The 18981-nt window shown below is 37.9% G+C and overlaps 1 protein-coding gene across 6 annotated transcripts in view; it reads right to left on the minus strand.

The window, feature by feature from the left end:
- SPOCK3 (SPARC (osteonectin), cwcv and kazal like domains proteoglycan 3) overlaps positions 1 to 18981 on the minus strand; it is a 539501-nt gene that overhangs the window by 287936 nt on the left and 232584 nt on the right. The gene's annotated exons all lie outside the window — the stretch shown is intronic.

Below are 18981 nucleotides of genomic sequence, written 5' to 3' on the forward strand. Positions count from 1 at the left end.
TACCTGCCTAGGCCTCCCAAAGTGCTGGGATTACAGGTGTGAGCCAGTGAGCCTGGCCTGATGCTTCAGTTTCTTAGGGCCAGAACTAAAAAGTAGAAAAAAGTAAATTCAAAATTCTAATTGGAAATATACTGTTAGATTCATTAAAGTACTGACTTGTCCTGAGAATGAAAATTGAAGAAGCATTTAAGTTGGGTTACCTATTGAAACATATTGATAACATATTATTATACTGTGTCATTCATTAAATATAAATTATAAGAATACTGGACCTTGAAAAAAATCTTCAAATAAAATGCTCAGACTTTTTAAAATCAAATATTTCTTTTAAAGATATTTGCTCTACCTAAAACATAGAAAATGTTAACACAAAATGGCTCGTTAAATTCCTATTTAAGTCATCTTATATAATTTGTAAATTATAGAAATCTTACAGACTTCAGAAATGTGCATGATTTTCTTTATTGCTGTTATTTCTTGCTAGTTAGTCCTGACGGAAAAAAGTTGTTAGATAAAACAAATATGTTAAAATCTGGTGATATCCCACCCATCAGTCCTCTCACTGCAGACATATAAACAGTGATGAGTGACTGGCTCCTATTTCTTCCCTGTCAAGTTCTCAAAAGTGGGTGTCAACATTCTTATCTAGGGCTGTGGTAACCTCCGCAAAGAAGGCAAACAGGGAAATTCCAGGCAGCAGGGGAGCTCCCGCATCCCTAGCCCTCTCCCTAGCCGATTTCCCCACATCAGATTGCTAAAACCCGCACCAACGAACTTGAGGAAATTCCTAGGATTAAAGCCAATCTCCTAGAAGGTGGCACAAGATCCAGAATGACCCATGATCTGTACCAAAAAAAAAAAAAAAAAAAAAAAAAAAAAAAGAGGTCAATCAATCACCACCAGGTGGCGCCAAACAGCAACCCAAACCAAGATAATCTCACAAATGAAGCCACCGGAGCACTCCAATAGCCAGACACAGACACGCCCAGGTTGTTTCTTTCCCTCTCGATAACAGCAAATGCACAGTTCAACGGGTTTTTCCTTTTTTTTTTTTTTTTCTCCTACAGTGGGGATTAAATGTTTATAATGATAATACTTGGAGTATCATAATATTACCTCTATAACGTAGTAATTATTTTACTTGCCAGAGAACAGAAGGTAAACCCTGCAGACGTTCTAGGATTTGTCATGATGGTGAAGTTTCCAGGAGCTCTGTTAGTCTGGAGCAGTGTGATACCCCCACGCCATCTGGATGTGCTGCTCCCATCCACTACAGAGTAACTCATAACACTGTGCGTTTAGGTACGGCGTGGAGCAAACAAAAATCTGTACCAGATCCAGATTGCGATGCCAGCAGCCTGGCTACGCAAGCCTTATGATCCAAGACCCAATAGGAGAAATACAAAATACATCTCTAATGAGACACATTCCTCTTTTAACATAGTTTTGCAGTTGAAAAATATTATCTAGCTTGTCTCCAAAGCCTGATCAGAGTAAACAAAGAAACTAGGCAGCCAAATTTGCCTGTTATAAACTGAGGGACTTGTAATGTGTAGGAAAACTCCATCATTACATAAAACATGTATATATAAGATCAGGGTCAAGAAGTTGTGGGTAAGACAAATAAACTGAGTGAGGGACTCCGATACCCATGGTGCTGAGCCATATCGTTATACCACCTTTCCCTCAGCCCACAAGTAGGGCCTCAGATGGTGACAAAGATACAATCAAAAGCATGGTGCAAGTTACTGGATAGGTCAGAAATGAATTCCATTGCATTATGGACCTCTTCAGAGGTAACCCTGAAATACGGTGATAAAATTAAATCCTATTAGAGTGCAAGGCAGCATATCCCATAATGTGCTGTATGTGGGAGGCAACATGACTTAAATTACAAATAGACCCTGAGGCATGGGCTAGACTGGATATGCTGGCCAGCTGGTCACGGGCATGGGAAGAATGATTGGGACAAGACGTCAGTGAGAGAGATATGTGGATAATCCACTAGGAATACACTCAGAGGAAGCAGATTTTTTTGGTTACATATAAATTTAACCTAGAGAGAGCTCTCAAGCCTTTTATAACAGTCAGCTCTTTTTCTAGTCCCCCAAGATCTTTCTTCCACCCTTCCCAGTTTTTGTTCAAGTAGTTCATGTACACGATGACTATGGTGACATGTATAGAGAGTATGCACAGAAGCTTTTTGAGTAAATGGTTTTTCACTTGGTCAATGCGAACTAATGATCTTTCCCTCACAAGTCTTATCTGGCTACTGACGTTTGCCAAAACTGCTTTTTCTGAGTTCCATCTTGAAAGCCAAAATGCATCTGCCTGAACTAACTTCTATGAACTGAGAAAACGCCTTATTTGTAGCCATGGGTACTGTGTTTGGAAGCCACAGGATCCACTTGGGTGCATTCTAGTACTCAAATGTCTAATACTACTGGTCTACTGGTTAATGCAAACACCAAATACAGATGCCATAATTATTTCAATCCTATGGGAATTAAGATTTGGATCACCACACTAGGTTAAAAGAGGAAAAGAAAAACTCAACAAGCAAAAGTTGTTGACAAAGTAAGGCGGTGGGGGTATGGAATGGTACAGGAAGCTGCAGTTAATTGCTAACTTCACCTTCATGACACCAGGGGTGACTTTAGCAGCTATAGCTCTTTCATGAGTTATTTTTCTCCCTTTTTTTCTGCTTCCTTACATGAAGAGCACTGGTGGTGGGTAATGCTCCAGTTATGGTTTTGTCAACAATATGGCAAACCTGAAACTCCCTTATTGTGACATGATGAGACTACCAGGACTTTGTATGTTTCCCTCTTGGAGAAATGGGCCATAGAAAGGAAAGACTGCACATGCTGGGGAGAAAGATGGTAAACCACGCTGAACATCTCTGAATGAAAGCCAGGCTGTTTTCTCCCCCGTTCTATACTGTAAGTCTGACCTCTTTAGAATTGATCATTCTGGCCTCCTTGCCCTTTCCAAAGTTATTGGTGGAGAGAAGCAGAAAGAAGTCCAAATGTATATTTCTCCCTTTCTCTTGCTGCTGCTCCACGTCTGCGTGCCTCTACCTCTGCAGATGCTGTAAATGGAGAATCTCTCTCCCATGGTTACAATTTGATTGGGAAAACTGCCTTGGTTCCCTGTATCTTATAAGGCCTAAGAGTGACGGCAAATTCCTCTGTTGCAGGATCCTGGGTGCTTTGCCATCCTTGGGCAGACCTCTTCACCTGTTCACACCTTTGCCCACAACTTCTCCTCAATTTTCTTCAATTGCTGAATTGTACAATCTTTTTCCTGACATTTTCCAGCTGAAAATGAAAGATTTGCTTAAAAAATTAAAAATGAAAACTGTACAAATATCATATTATTAATTCCAATAGTCAGAATTATTTTCAAATTTATTTTTCATGTATAGGTAAGACCAGTAGCTCAAATAGCATAATAGGGTCAAAATTATATATATAAATTTATTGCAAGTTAAATGGTTTATAAATTTCTTCTAATAAAGCCTATTAAGCTATATAAAATTGCCCTGAAAGTTAATTTTAAACCTATAATTATATTTCTAGAAATCAATCCCAAAATAATCATTGCACAGGATGTAAACAAAAAAATTCAACAGAAATATTCTTCAATTTCAATTTGAACAAATACATTAGTGTCTGTGTCAATAATCCCTCAAATAAGATATCAGGTAGTCCCAAAGACGTAAGAATTATATAATGGACTTTGGGGATTTGGAGGGAAGGGTGGGAGTGGGGATGAGGGATAAAAGACCACACACAGGGTGTAGAGTCCGCAGCTTGTGTGAGGGGTGCACCAAAATCTCAGAAATCACCACTGAAGAATTTACTCATGTTACCGAACACCACCTATACCCCCAATAATCTATGGAAAAATAAAAAATATATTTTTCTCAAAAAAGTCCTTTAAAAATATTGTATTTACTAATATCTTTTTGATTTTTTAATTTTACTTTAACTTCTGGGGTACACGTGCAGATTTTGCAGGACTGTTACATAGGTATACACATCATGGTGGTTTGCTGCCTCCATCCCCCCGTCACCTGCATTAGGTATTTCTCCTAATGTTATCCCTCCCCAATATCCCCACCCCTTGCTTTCCCTCCCCTAGACCCCCACTCCCCAACAGACCCCACTGTGTGATGTTCCCCTCCCTGTGCCCATGGGTTCTCATTGTTCAACACCCACTTATGAATGAGAACGTGCATTGTTTGGCTTTCTGTTCTTGTGTCAGTTTGATGAGAATGATGGTTTCCAGATACATCCATGTCCCTGCAAAGGACATGAACTCATCCTTTTTTAATGGCTACATGGAATTCCATGGAGTTTATGTGCCACATTTTCTTTATCCAGTCTATCTTTGATGGGTACCTGGGTTGGTTCCAGGTCTTTGCTATTGTAAACGGTGCTGCAATGAACATACATGTGCATGTGTCTTTATAATAGATAGATTTATAATCCTTTGGGTATATAACCAGTAAAGGGATTGCTGGGTCAAACGGTATTTCTATGTCTAGATCCTTGAGGACTTACCACACTGTCTTCCACAATGGCTGAGCTAATTTACACTCCGACCAATAGTGCAAAAGCATTCCTATTTCTCCACATCCTCTCCAGCAACTGTTGTCTCCAGATTTTTTTAATAATTGCCATTCTAACTGGCATGAGATGGTATCTCAATGTGGTTTTGATTCGCATTTCTCTAATGACCCAGTGATGATGAGCATTTATTCACATTTGTTGGCCACATAAATGTCTTCTTTTGAAAAGTGTCTATTCATATTCTTTGCCCACTTTTTAATGGGGTTGCTTGTTTTTTACTTGTATATTTGGTTTAGTTCTTTGTAGATTCTGGATATTAGCCCTTTGTCAGATGGGTAAATTGCAAAAATTTTTTCCCATTCTGTTGGTTGCTGGTTCACTCTAATGATTGGTTCTTTTGCTGTGCAGAAGCTCTTAAGTTTAATTACATCCCATTTGTCTATTTTGGCTTTTGTTGATAAATGGTGTGGGGAAAACTGGCTATCCATGTGCAGAAAGCTGAAACTGGACCCTTCTTTACATCATATACAAAAATTAACTCCAGATAAATGAAAGATTTAAACATAAGACCTACACCATAAAAACCCTAGAAGAAAACCTAGGCAATACCATTCAGGACATAGTGGAAAACCTAGCCAATACCATTCAGGACATAGAAGAAAACCTAGGCAATATCATTCAGGACATAGGCATAGACAAGGACTTCATGTATTTACTAATATCTTATTCTTTGTGCCTCTTTGGTGCTTGAAATCATGCTTATCTTTCAATGGCAGAAATGTAAATTATTAATTTCCTAGATTTGTACCATGTGTCATAAGAAGCTCTCTGGCTGGATTGGATCATTGAGGATTAGATGCAGTGGGAGGGATATGTGCATAGTCCTCTTGGAACAGATGCCATGTAAGTAGATAACAGATCTGAAAATATCTTTCTTTGTCCTCTGTTTGTGTCCGCTAGCCACTCTCTGATCTTCAGCAGCTGTGTACAATTCTTTAGTCATTGAATGTTTTTTATTCTTAGAAAAACATACCCATTTCCAGAAGGTTTCACCCTGACTTCAAGTTTCAAATTCCCCCATTCACCAGCAGGCCAAGCCTACCAAAACTATTCATCCATGAAAGCAGCCATCATGTGGCTCTCTGAATAAAACTGGCAGTGTCTTAAACAAGTTGAAAGGATAAAAATACACTACACCTGTGGCCTTAAATATAATAACATGTGCACCATGCCTTTCTGAAGTTTAATTACATTTTAATATGGATTTAACTTAGAAATATCATGTATAACAATATTAACCAAATTAGAGGCCCAGTTGATCATCCAGGGGTTTCTCTTCCAGGTCAGTTACTTAGGGCTGTGAGAACCAAAGCAGGATTACAGACAGCTTTAGCAACTGTCAATATAACCAACAACTCCAGACCCAGAGCGTGTCACCCCAAAGTAGTACAAACAAAATGGACCAGATGTCACCCCCCAAAGCATGTGGGTTTGTCTCATTCTGTAGCTCAGGCTGCAGTGCAGTGGTGAGATCTTGGCTCACTGCAACCTCTGTCTCACAGGTTCAAATGATTCTACTGCCTCAGCCTCCCAAGTAGCTGGGACTACAGGCATGTGCCAGCATGCCTGGAATTTTTTTTTTATTTTTAGTAGAGGCGGGTTTTCACTGTGTTAGCCAGGATGGTCTGGATCTCCTGACTGCATGATCTGCCCACCTTTGCCTCCCAAAGTGCTGGGATTATAGGAATAAGCCACCACACCTGGCCACATGTGTTTTTAAATTATAGTTACCTCTTGAATCATTCTTACATTTTAAAAACACTAGATAACATAAACAGTCATGCCTGGCTTAAAAACGGTGATCCCCTTTAAGGAATGCATTGTTAGGCGATTTCATCCTTGTGCAAACATCATACAGTGTACTTACCCAACTTAGATGGTACAGCCTACTACTCACCTAGGCTACATGTTGTAGCCTATTGTCCTAGGCTACAACCCTGTACAGCATGGTACTGTACCAAACACTGTACATCCTTGTAACACAATGGTAAGAATGTGTATACCAGCTGGGCACAGTGGCTCGCACCTGTAATCCCAGCACTTTGGGAGGCCGAGGCAGGTGGATCACGAGGTCAGAAGTTCGAGACCAGCGTGGCCAAGATGGTGAAACTCTGTCTCTACTAAAAATATAAAAATTAGCTGAGCGTGGTGGTGCAAGACTGTAATCCCAGCTACTCAGGGGGCTGAGGCAGGAGAATCACTTAACCTGAGAGATGGAGGTTGCAGTGAGCCAAGCCTAGCTGTGCTACTGTACTTCAGTCTAGGCGACAGAGTGAGACTCTCTCAAAAGAAAAAAAAAAAAAAAAAAAGAATGTGTTCATCTAAGCATATATAAACACAGAAAAGGTGATTACGTCACACTGCCATGTTACAGTGGCCATGACATCAGAGGCGACAGGAAGTTTTCAGCTCCATTGTTATCTTATGGAACCACCATCCTGTGTGTGGTCTATTGTTGGCTGAAACATCATGTGGGACATGACTGTAAATCAATCCATGTTGAATACATGCCACACGTGGAGTCCTGTGTCAGGTTAGCTAGACACATACTGGAGAAAAGGAAAGAGCTGCCCTGCCAGGGTCATCTCCTCACTTTATGTAATTCAATAAAACTTGGTGCTGGAATTTCTTAGTTGCCATGTATGTCATATCACTATCTCCATTCTTCATATTAAAGGTATGGGCATCTTTATCAAGAACTATAAACAATATCTGAAAGAAAATATTAAGGATAGTTACATAAGGGAGAAAAACACTCTGCAATTTTCTGCTTATTGGAAGTCCTTTCTGAGACAGAGAACATGATGATTGGAGTGATGCCCTTGGCCAAATAAAATCATTTGGCCTAGGCCTCTGAGCAACTCCAATAATAGCTCTAAACTCACTGCAGATATTACTGTATGGTAGTAATTAAATAAATTATTAAATTTTAAGTCAGCTGTTTCTTATTGTTGAAGTCAAAATAATGAACTAAAACATAAGAATTTCTATGAATTAATTGACAATACACTATTTTACATCTAGATGTTGTATGCATTTTTAATGTAACTTATTCTGTATGTTAAGTTATTTTAATCTGAAAGTATATCACAGTGGTTGAAAAGTAGGTTCTGTCATTTGATTTTTTGTGTTTTTTTTTCGCAAGTGAATGTCTGGCTTTTGTTTTGGAATTCACATATCTTCCTTTCTAAAATGTGACATTTTGCAGTGACTGAAGAGAATCACAGAATACCTTATATGACATGATTTGTGCAGAATTTCCTGTCCTTACCTCCTATCATATAATTTTCTCCCTGAACTCTAATCAAATCATTATATCCCCAAATCTCTTCTTTTGTGTTCTTTTTACCTAGAATTTGGTCACCCCCTCACTTTGATTAATTCCTAATTTATCCTTGACATTTTTTGAAATGTCATTCTTCAGATAAGTCTTTCCCAACTTCTTCAGACAGAAAAGATCAGGTTTTCTTCTAATATGACACCGTAACACCCTGAAAAATTTTTTCATGCAGTCTTCACAATTTAGAACATTTATCTACTTGTTTTAAAATGTTTCTGATTAAAATGTGCTAAATTTCTATGAAATATTTGCACTTTTCATCCATTTTCTCATTAATTTTGTCAATATTCACAGGTTAAAGACTATGTTGTTCGGTTTATACATCCTCGTGATACCTGATATTTTCTTGGGGAATTGTTCCTTTTCTCATTAGGTAATATAGATTGTCTTGAAATTTGTTTAGGGATTTTCTTTGTGCTATTCAATGGTATACATAATTAAGCCTCCTATTATAACATTTTTATGTTGTTTTAGCTCTTTTGATTTAAAACATAGGGATTGGGCAACCAAGCCCCCAGGCAGTCAAAAATCCATGTATAACTGTTGAGTCTCCCGAAACTTAACTGTTAACAGCCTACTGTTAACTGGAAGCCTTGTCAATAACAGTCCATTACATATATGTTGCATTCTTTTCTATATTTCTACAATAAAGTAAGCTAGAGAAAAATAAACATTATTAAGAAAATTATAAGGAAGAGAAAATATATTTGTTATTCATTAAGTGGAATTGGGTCATCATAAAAGCCTTTATTCTCATTGTCTTCAAGTTAGGTAGGCAGAGGAAGAGGAGGAGGATGAGGGCATTGGTCTTGCTGTCTCAGGGTGGCAGAGGTGTCAGAAAATCTGTTTAGAGGACATGCACGGTTCAGCCCATGTTGTTCAAGAATTAACTGTAACCTAAATTTTGGCTTTTGTTTTCTTCAATGTAACAGTTGGGTTCATATATTTATATTTAATTGTGATCAACACATGTTTGAACTTCTTGTCCCCTTATTTTTTATTTACCATACTTCTGTTTTTCTCTTTGATATCTTCTGTTGAAATAGTAATGCTCCTTGTTCTTCTCATTTAAAAAAAAAATTGAGTAAAAATTTGTATTGGTTAAGAATAAGGGAATGCTGAGCCAGAAGGATCACTTCATGCCAGGAGTTCAAGACCAGCCAGGGCAATAGAGTAAGACCCGGTCTTTACAATCATTTTTTAAATTCCAAGTGTGGTGGTGCATGCATAGCTACTTGTGAGACTGAGGCAAGAGGATCGCCTGAGCCCAGGAGATTAAGGCTATAGTGAGCTATGATCACATCCCTGCACTCCAGCCTGGGTAACAGAGACCAATGTTAAAAAAAAAAAAAAAAAAAAAAAAAAAAGAATGCGTGTGTATTATCGAAATGAAAAGTAATAATGATTTAATAAAAAATTATGCTGTCTAGGCCAAGTATGGAGCTAACAGACTTGAGAGCCCCTTGTACTGTTGTGTCATCCTTGGCACCAGGCTTGCTATTCGTGTCTATCATGACCTCTTGAGTTCCAGTTATGTATAATTTTCCAAAGTTACATACGACTTTCCCAAAAGCATTACACTTAGACTTTGGCCATACTTATGGCCATACTTTTCCTCCAAGGAGATTGAAAAATCTCTTTTGTTTGGGTAGCCATGTGCTCAACAAAAATTTGACATTCTACTACTAAAAAAGGATAGGAAAAACATCCAGTTTCTGCCACAAACACTCGATCATAGATATTCTTTAAGTAGGAACATATCACACTTCATAAACTAAGTTAACTCTTAGTTTCTACTAACAAATCCTGGGGTCTTCACTGCCTATTTTCTCAAACACTAGGATCTTAGCAATCATTTTTCTTGAGTGCTTATTTCAACTTCTGGGATACATGTGCAGGATGTGCAGGTTTGTTACACAGGTAAACGAGTGCCATGGTGTTTTGCTGCACAGATCACAATCACCCAGGTATTCAGGCCAGCATCCAGTAGTGATACTTCCTGATGCTCTCACTGACCCGCCCCAACATATGCATTGTTACCCACCATGAGTCCATGTGTTCTCATCCTTCAGCTCACACTTATAAGTGAGAAAATTTGGTGCTCGGTTTTCTGTTCCTGAACTCGTTTGCTGAGGATAACGGCTTCCAGCAATCATCAATCACACCAACTACTACTCACATGAAACTCATTATTGATTTCTAACATTTTGGCTGAAACATTTTGGACATATAAAATTATTCTCTTGCCTTTTAGAGTCATAATAAATTAAATTTACCATGTCGTACCAATTTCTGATAATCTTCCTAAATGTTCCACTATTTTTTGCATTTTACTCTATTCCCAGGTGTTATTTTATTCTTCTTTTGAAGCATAACTGTCAGATGTTCTTTTAGATGGGGCCTAAGCATGAAAATTATTTTTCTATGTTTGTAATTGTCATTATTTGCATTTGGTCTCAGATTACAATTTAACAAGATATAGACGTGTACATTGTAATTTCATTTCCTTTAATTTTAACTATATGGGTCAATTTCCCTCCCATCTCTATTGTTAGTAGTAAGATATGTGCTGCAGGCATAATTGGGTTTCCTTTTAGATAATCAGCCTTTTCTCTCTGGCATGATTATGATTTTATTTTGCTCTTCATCAATAAAGATGTATGTATGAATTTTTTCAATCTTTTGTGACATTTGTTGCACATATATTTTACATTCCTCTTTTAATATTGAAAATTCTCAATGATTACATTTTTAAATGTTTTAACGTTATTTTCATTTTCACTTAATAGTAACTTCTGGAATTCATATTAGCCCAATGTTGAGCTAATCATCCTTCTATTATTCTAAACCTTTTCTTTGTATTGGACTTTCTTATTTATATACATATATATATATATATATATATATATATATATATATATATTATTGCACTTTAGGTACTGGGGTACATGTGCTGATCATGCAGGTTTGTTGTATAGGTACCTACAGTGCAATGTGGTTTGCTGTCTCCATCTCTCATCACCTATAACTGGCATTTCTCTCCATGTTATCCTTCCCCAACCTCCCCACCCCCACTACCCTTCCCCTATTCACCCCCAATAGATACAAGAGTGTGATGTTCTCCTCCCTGTGTCTATGTGTTTTCATTGTTCAACACCTGCATATCAGTGAGAACATGCGGTGTTTAATTTTGTTTTTGTATCAGTTTCCTGAGAATGATGGTTCTCAGATTCATCCATGTCCCTACAAAGGACCTGAACTCATCCTTTTTTATGGCCGCATAGTATTCCATGGTATATATGTGACAAATTTCCCTTGTCCAGTCTATCATCGATGGGTATTTGGGTTGATTCCAGGTGTTTCTAATTGTAAAGTGCCACAATGAACATACGTGTGCATGTGTCCTGATAATAGATGGATTTATAGTCCTTAGGGTATACATCCAGTAATGGGATTGCTGGGTCAAATAGAATTTCTATTTCTAGGTCCTTGAGGAATCACCACATTGTCTTCCACAATGGTCGAAATAATTTACACTCTCACCAATAGTGTAAAAGTGTTCCTATTTCTCCACATCCTCTCCAGTGTCTGTTGTCTCCAGATTTTTTAATGATCACCATTCTAACTGGCGTGAGGTGGTATCTCAATGTGGTTTTCATTTGAATTTCTCTAATGACCAGTGAGGATGAGCAATTTTTCATATGCTTGTTGGCATATATGTCTCCTTTGAAAAGTGTCTGTTCATGTCCTTTGCCCACTTTTGAATGGGTTTGTTTGTTGTTTTCTTGTAAATCTGTTTTAGTTCGTTGTAGATTCTGGATATTAGCCCTTTGTCAGATAGGGTAGATTGCAAAAAATTTTTCCCATTATTTGGTTGCCAGTTCACTCTAATGATTGTTTCTTTTGCTGTGCAGAAGCTCTGAAGTTTAATTAGATACCATTTATCTATTTTGGCTTTTCTTCCAAAGCTTTTGGCGTTTTAGTCATGAAGTACTTGCCTATGCCTATATCCTGAATGATGTTGTCTAGGATTTTGTCTAAGGTTTTCGTGGTGTTAGGCCTTATGTTTAAGTCTTTAATCTTTCTGGAGTTAATTTTAGTGTAATGTGTCAGGAAGGGGTCTAGTTACTGCTTTCTTCACATGGCTAGCCAGTTTTTCCAACACCATTTATTAAACAATGAATCTTGTCCCCAGTGCTTCTTTTTGTCTCGTTTGTCAAAGATCAGATGGTTGTAAAAGTGTGGCGTTGCCTCCAAGGTCTCTGTTCTGTTCCATTGGTCTATATCTCTGTTTTGGTACCAGTACCCCACTGTTTTGATTACCGTAGCCTTGTAGTATAGTTTGAAGTCAGGTAGCATGATGCCTCCAGCTTTGTTCTTTTTGCTTAGGATTGTCTTGGCTATGCAGGCTCTCTATTGGTTCTATATGAAGTTTAACGTGTTTTTTTCCAGTTCTGGGAGGAGGGTCACAGGTAGCTTGATGGGGATAGCACTGAATCTATAAATTACTTTGGGCAGTATGGCCATTTACACTATATTGATTCTTCCTAAACATAAGCATGAAATGTTTTTCCATCTGTTGTCTACTCTCTTATTTGTTGAGCAGTGGTTTGTAGTTCTCCTTGAAGAGGTCCTTTACATCATTTGTTAGTTGTATTCCTAGGTATTTTATTCTCTTTGTAGCAATTGTGAATGGGAGTTCACTCATGATTTGGCTCTCTGTTTATCTGTTATTGGTGTATAGGAATGCTTGTGATTTCTGCACATTGATTTTGTATCCTGAAACCTTGCTGAAGTTGCTTATCACTTTAACGATATTTTCTTGAGACCATGGGGTCTTCTACATATACATACAATCATGTTGTCTGCAAATAGAGACCATTTGACTTCCTCCTTTCCTATCTCAATACCCTTTATTTCTTTTTTTTGCCTGACTGCTCTGGCTAGAACTTCCAAGTATATTGAATAGGAGTGGTGAGAGAGGGCATCCTTGTCTAGTGCCAGATTTCAAAAGGAATGCTTCCAGTTTTTGCCCATTCAGTATATTGGCTGTGGGTTTGTCATAAATAGCTTATATTATTTTGAAATATGATCCATCAATATCTAGTTTATTGAGAATTTTTAGCATAAAGGGCTGTTGAATTTTGTTGAAGGCCTTCTCTGCATATATTGAGATGATCATGTAATTTTTGTCTTTGGTTCTTTTAATGTGGTGGATTACGTTTATAGACTTATGTATGTTGAACCAGCCTTGCATCCCCGGGAATGAGGCCTACTTGATCATGATGGATACGCTTTGTGATATGCTGTTGCAGTCGGTTTGCCAGTGTCTTATTGAAAATTTTTGCATCTATGTTCATCATGGATATTGGCCTCAAGTTTTCTTTTTTTGTTGAGTCTCTGCCGGGTTCTGGTATCAGGATGATGTTGGTCTCATAAAATGATTTGGGAAGGATTCCTTCTTTTTGGATTGGCTTCAGAAGGAGTGGTACCAGCTCCTCTTTGCATGTCTAGTAGAATTTGGCTGTGAACCCACTGGACCTGGGCTATTTTTGATTGATACACTATTAATTGCTGCCTCAACTGCAGCCCTTGTTATTGGTGTGTTCAGGGTTTCAACTTATTCCTGGTTTAGGCTTGGAAGGGTGCAAGTGTCCAGGAATTTATCCATTTCTTCCAGGTTTACTGGTTTATTTGCATATAGTTGTTTGTAGTAATCTCTAATGGTAGTTTGCATTTCTGTGCAGTCAGTGGTGAAATCACCTCCATCATTTTTTATTGCATCTATTTGATTCTTCTTTCTTTTCTTTTCTTATTAATCTGGCTTGCAGTCTGTCTATTTTGTTAATCTTTTCAAAAGACCAGCTCCTGAATTTATTGATTTTTTGAAGTGTTTTTTTTGTGTCTCTATCTCCTTCAGTTCTGCTCTGATCTTAGTTATTTCTTTTCTTCTGCTATCTTTTGATTTTTTTTTTTATCTTGCTCCACATTTCAATTCTGATGATAGGGTGTCAATATTAGATCTTTCCTTGCTATTCCCATGGGCTTTTATTGCTATAAATTTCCCTCTAGACATTGCTTTAGATGTGTCCCAGAAATTCTAGTACATTGTGTATTTATTTTTGTTGGTTTTGAAGAACAACTTTATTTCTGCCTTCATTTCATTGTTTATGAGAGTCAACATTCAAGAGCCAGTTGTTCAGTTTCCATGAAGTTGTGTGGTTTTGAGTTATTTTTGCAATCCTGAGTTCTGATTTGATTGCACTGTGGTCTGAGAGACTGTTTGTTATGATTTCCATTCTTTTGAATTTGCTGAGTAGTGATTTATTTCCAATTATGTGCTCAATTTTAGAATAAGTGTGATGTGTTGCTGAGAAGAATATATATTCCATGGATGTAGGGCAGAGAGTTCTGCAGATGTCTATTAGGTTCCCTTGGTCCAGATCTGAGTTCAAGTGCTAGATATCCTTGTTAATTTTCTGTCTTGTTGATCTAATATTGACAGTGGAATACTAAAGTCTCCCACTATTATTGTGTGGGAGTTTGAGTCTCTTTGTAGGTTGTTAAGAACTTGCTTTATGTATCTGGGTGGTCCTGTATCGGGTGTGTATATATTTAGGATCATTGACTCTTCTTGTTGCCTTGATCCTTTTACCATTATGTAATGCCCTTCTTTGTCTCTTTTGATCTTTCTTGGTTTAAAGTTCATTTTATCAGAGACTAGGATTGCAACTCCTGCTTTATTTTGCTCTCCATTTGCTTGGCAAATCTTCCTCCATCCATTTATTTTGAAAACATGTGTGTCCTTGCATGTGAGATGAATTTCCTGGATATAGCACACCTATTTTGACTTTTTATAAAATTTGCCAGTCTGTGTCTTTTGATTGGGGCATTTAGCCCATTTACATTTAAGGTTAATATTGTTATGTGTGAATTTGATCCTGCCATTTTAATGCTACTTGGTTGTTTTGCCCATTAATTTGTGCAGTTTCTTCATTGTGTCGATGGTCTTTAGCATTTGGTACGTTTTTGGAGTGGCTGGTACTGGTTATTCCTTTCTATGTTTGGTGGTTCTTTCAGGAACTCTTGTAAGGCTGGCCTGGTGGAGAACAAATTTCTCAGCTATTACTTGTTCGTAAAGGATTTTATTTCTCCTTTGCTTATGAGGTTTAGTTTGACTGGATATGAAATTCTAGGTTGAACATTCTTTTCTTTAAGGATGTTGAATATTGGACCACACTCTCTTCTGGCTTGTAGGGTTTCTGCCAGAGATCCGCTGTGAGTCTGATGGACTTCCCTTTGTAGGTAACCCAATCTCTGGCTGCACTTAGCATTTTTTCCTTCATTTCAACCCTGGTGAATCTGATGATTATGTGCCTTCAGGTTGCTCTTCTTCAGGAGTATCTTTGTACTGTTCTCTGTATTTCCTCGACTTGAACGTTGGCCTGCCTTGCTAGGTTGCGGAAGTTCTCCTGGATAATATCCTGAATAGTGTTTTCCAGCTTGGATTCATTTTCTCCATCACATTCAGGTACACCTATCAAATGTAGATTAGGTCTTTTCACATAATCCCATATTTCTTGGAGGCTCTGTTCATTTCTTTTCACTCTTTTTTCTCTAATCTTGTTTTCTGGTTTCATTTCATTGAGTTGACCTCCAATCTCTGATATCCTTTCTTCTGCTTGGTTGATTCAGCTACTGAAACTTGTGTATGCTTCGTGAAGTTCTCATGTTGTGTTTTTCAGCTCCATCAAGTCATTTATATTCTTCTCTAAGCTGTTTATTCTCGTCAGCATTTTGTGAAACCTTTTTCATGGTTCTTTGTTTCTTTGCATTGGGTTAGAACATGTTCTTTTAGCTCAGAGAAGTTTGTTATTACCCACTTTCTGAAGCCTGTTTCTGTCAATTCATCAGATTCATTCTCCATCCAGCTTTGTTCCCTTGCTGGTGAGGAGTTGTGATCCCTTGGAGGAGGAGAGGTGTTCTGGTTTTTGGTATTTTCATCCTTTCTGCGCTGGTTTCTCCCCATTGTGGTAAATTTATCTACCTGTGGTCTTTGCAGTTGGTGACTTTCAGATAGCGTCTCTGAGTGGACGTCCTTTTTGTTGATGTTGAAGTGATTTCTGTTTTTTGTTTTTCCTTCTTACAGTCAAGCTCCTCTGCTGTAGGACTGCAGGAGGTCCACTTCAGACCCCATCTGCCTGGGGATCAATTGTGGTGGCTGCAGAAAAGTAAGCATTGCGGCCAGTTCCTTCTTCTGTTATCTTTGTCCCAGAAGGATACTCAGCACATATCAGCCTGAGCTCTCCTTATGAGCTGTCTATTTGGATATATGGGTGTCAAGGAGCTGCTCAAGGAGACAGTCTGTCCCTTACAGGAGATCAAGTGCTGAGCTGGGAGCTCTGTTGTTGCATGCAGAGCTGCTGTGCAGGTACATTTATGTCTCCTGCAGCAGGACTCATAACTGCCCATTTTCTCAGGTGTTCTGTCCTGGGAAGGTGGGGCCTCATTTATAGGTTCCTGACATGCTGCTTCCTTTTTTCAGAGATGCCCTGACCAGCAAGGAGGTAGCCTAACCACAGTCTGCCAGCAGAGGCACTGCTGAGCTGCCATGGTTTCTGCCCAGCTGCTGCGTGAACTTCCCTGTGGTTTTGTTTACATCTGTATAGACAGAACTGCCTCAGTAATGGCTATTTGTCTCAGTAATGGTGGACTGCCTCGGTAATGGCAGACTGCCTTTGTATTGGTGGGCTGCCTTGGTAATGGGGGATGCCCTTCTCCCCACAGAGCTGGACCATCCTTGGTCCAGCTGTGCTTGCTGCAAAACTCTTAATCCAGAGCGTTTCAGATTACTGGTCTTTGTTGGGGTGGGCCCCACAGAGCCAGATCACCTGGCTCCCTGTTTCAGCCCCCTTTTTTTCAGTTGAATAGGCCACTCTGTCTCCCAGGCATTCCAGGTGCCAGTTGAAATGGTCACCCAGATTTGTATGAGTTTTTGTGTGGAGACCACTGGGTCAGCTGAAACAGGTGTGCTGGAAACTCATGGCACTTTTCACCAGAATCTCCTGGTCTATGGGCAGTAAAAACTCATTCGGAAATGTGGTGATCACTCACCCTCTGCATTGTTTTTTCTGGGAACTGCACTCCAGAGCCATTCATATTCAACCATCTTGGATCCACCCCTGGACTTTCTTTCTTTCTGTTTCTGGTTTTCTATGCCTGTGCTCCAATATCACATAGTATCTTAGTATTTTCTCATTCTTCTCTTGTTTCACTTATTCATAAAGGTTTCTTTTTTTTGTTTTTAGTGCTATTTTAATGGCCTATTGAGCTAGCTAGCTAGCTATAATCTGTCTGTCTATCTAGCTATCCATCCATCCATTCATCCACAACTATCCATCCAACTAAAAAAGATAATTTGAGAGCGGAAAGAGGCAGAGAGTGATTTATTTTTCAGTTTTCTAATTACATATTTAAAATATACACCTAGTCTCATTTCACTTTTACTTGCTTTTGATTAATGTTTTTTTCTTTCTAATACCTGTTTTAATTATCATTTCGAGCAAGAAAAACATTCTTTTATCAAGATCAGATTATCATATTTTGTTCACATTGCTTGTGCTGAATTTATTTCTTAACAATTGATTTAGTTTCTTGGCTGCAAGGAACATGTGAATCTTAGCTGGTCTGGATTGACTTCTTGTTTACCTCAAATTATTGACTGTTGGCCAAAATAATGAAATGTGTTAACTATAGGCAAGAAAATGACATACTTGTAGCAATGGGCCTATGAGTGTTTTGAGGGGTATGATATGTTAGCCTGTTTACATTGTTTGGTTAAAATAAATTGTTTTGTGATTTGCACCTTTTTTTGTTGAGGACTGGCTAGATTTGATGGTTCGGCATAGACATGACATTTAAATATTCCTGTGTGAATGTTCCCAGTAAGAGACTCTACCATAAGCCACTGGAGCTGCTGATTTCTTGCGCTTAACCGAAAATGTATTTTTGAATAGTAATTCTACTTCTTAAATAAAGTTTCTAGCAAGGGCACTTTTCATCCTTGTTTCTCCAACAAGCTGAATGGACTCTAGGCTACTTCTTTATGATGTGAGACTAAAGTCAATATGCCCACAGCCTGAACCAGGAACATTGCTCCATTTCCCATCCATGAGATACCTGTCATGTGTGGAGTTTTAAAATTTTTCTCTCATCAGATATTATATATTGCATCATATCTTTGAAGGATAATTGACAAATTATATGTAATGAGTAAACCAGGAAAAGTTAATTTGGATTTAATCTTCCTCTTAATGTTCTTAATGTTCCTCTTAATGTATATATAATGTTATTTATATATATAAATACATATATATATGTATTTATATATATAAATACATATATTTTTATATTCAGATTAAAAGCTACCAATTAATAAAAACCTGGTCTAATATTAAGGGTATCAAAAGTACTATCTCTATGAGAGCTATGAGAAAACCAACGTAAATAGAATAAATATATTTATTATAGCCTAAGTATTATCAATTGTTTTACTATTTGAGCTCTTTAGTAAAGGGATATTTACATTTGCTGAGGGGAAAAAAGAACCAATCTACTTGATAATTATTAATTGTCTATCACAAACTCAAATATCGTTCCATTTTACTAAAATACTGTATTCTCTAACAACAACATAATGTCCTAAAAAGCACAGTTACTGTGATCAAGTATTTCTGAATATATTCCAATGTTATTATAATGATAAATGGCTCATTTACAAGAAAAAGATATACTGTTAAGTGAACATGGCAGAAAAGAGAATACCACTTGAATTACAGAGCAAAAAGTTTACAGATGTCTCTGCTCACCTACAGTGGATTAAAACACTAAGCGAAGAGTAACTAGAGACAAGACTGGGTGTGAAGTAGAGTAGTATGACATAGGAATGGAAGGAAAATAATTAAAAATAGGGTGGATGCATCAGCCAGCAATCTTTTCCTCTCT

The sequence above is a fragment of the Sapajus apella genome, unplaced genomic scaffold (assembly GCF_009761245.1).
Source record: "Sapajus apella isolate SASKATOON/1434 unplaced genomic scaffold, GSC_monkey_1.0 scaffold39, whole genome shotgun sequence".
Taxonomy (NCBI): Eukaryota; Metazoa; Chordata; class Mammalia; order Primates; family Cebidae; genus Sapajus; species Sapajus apella.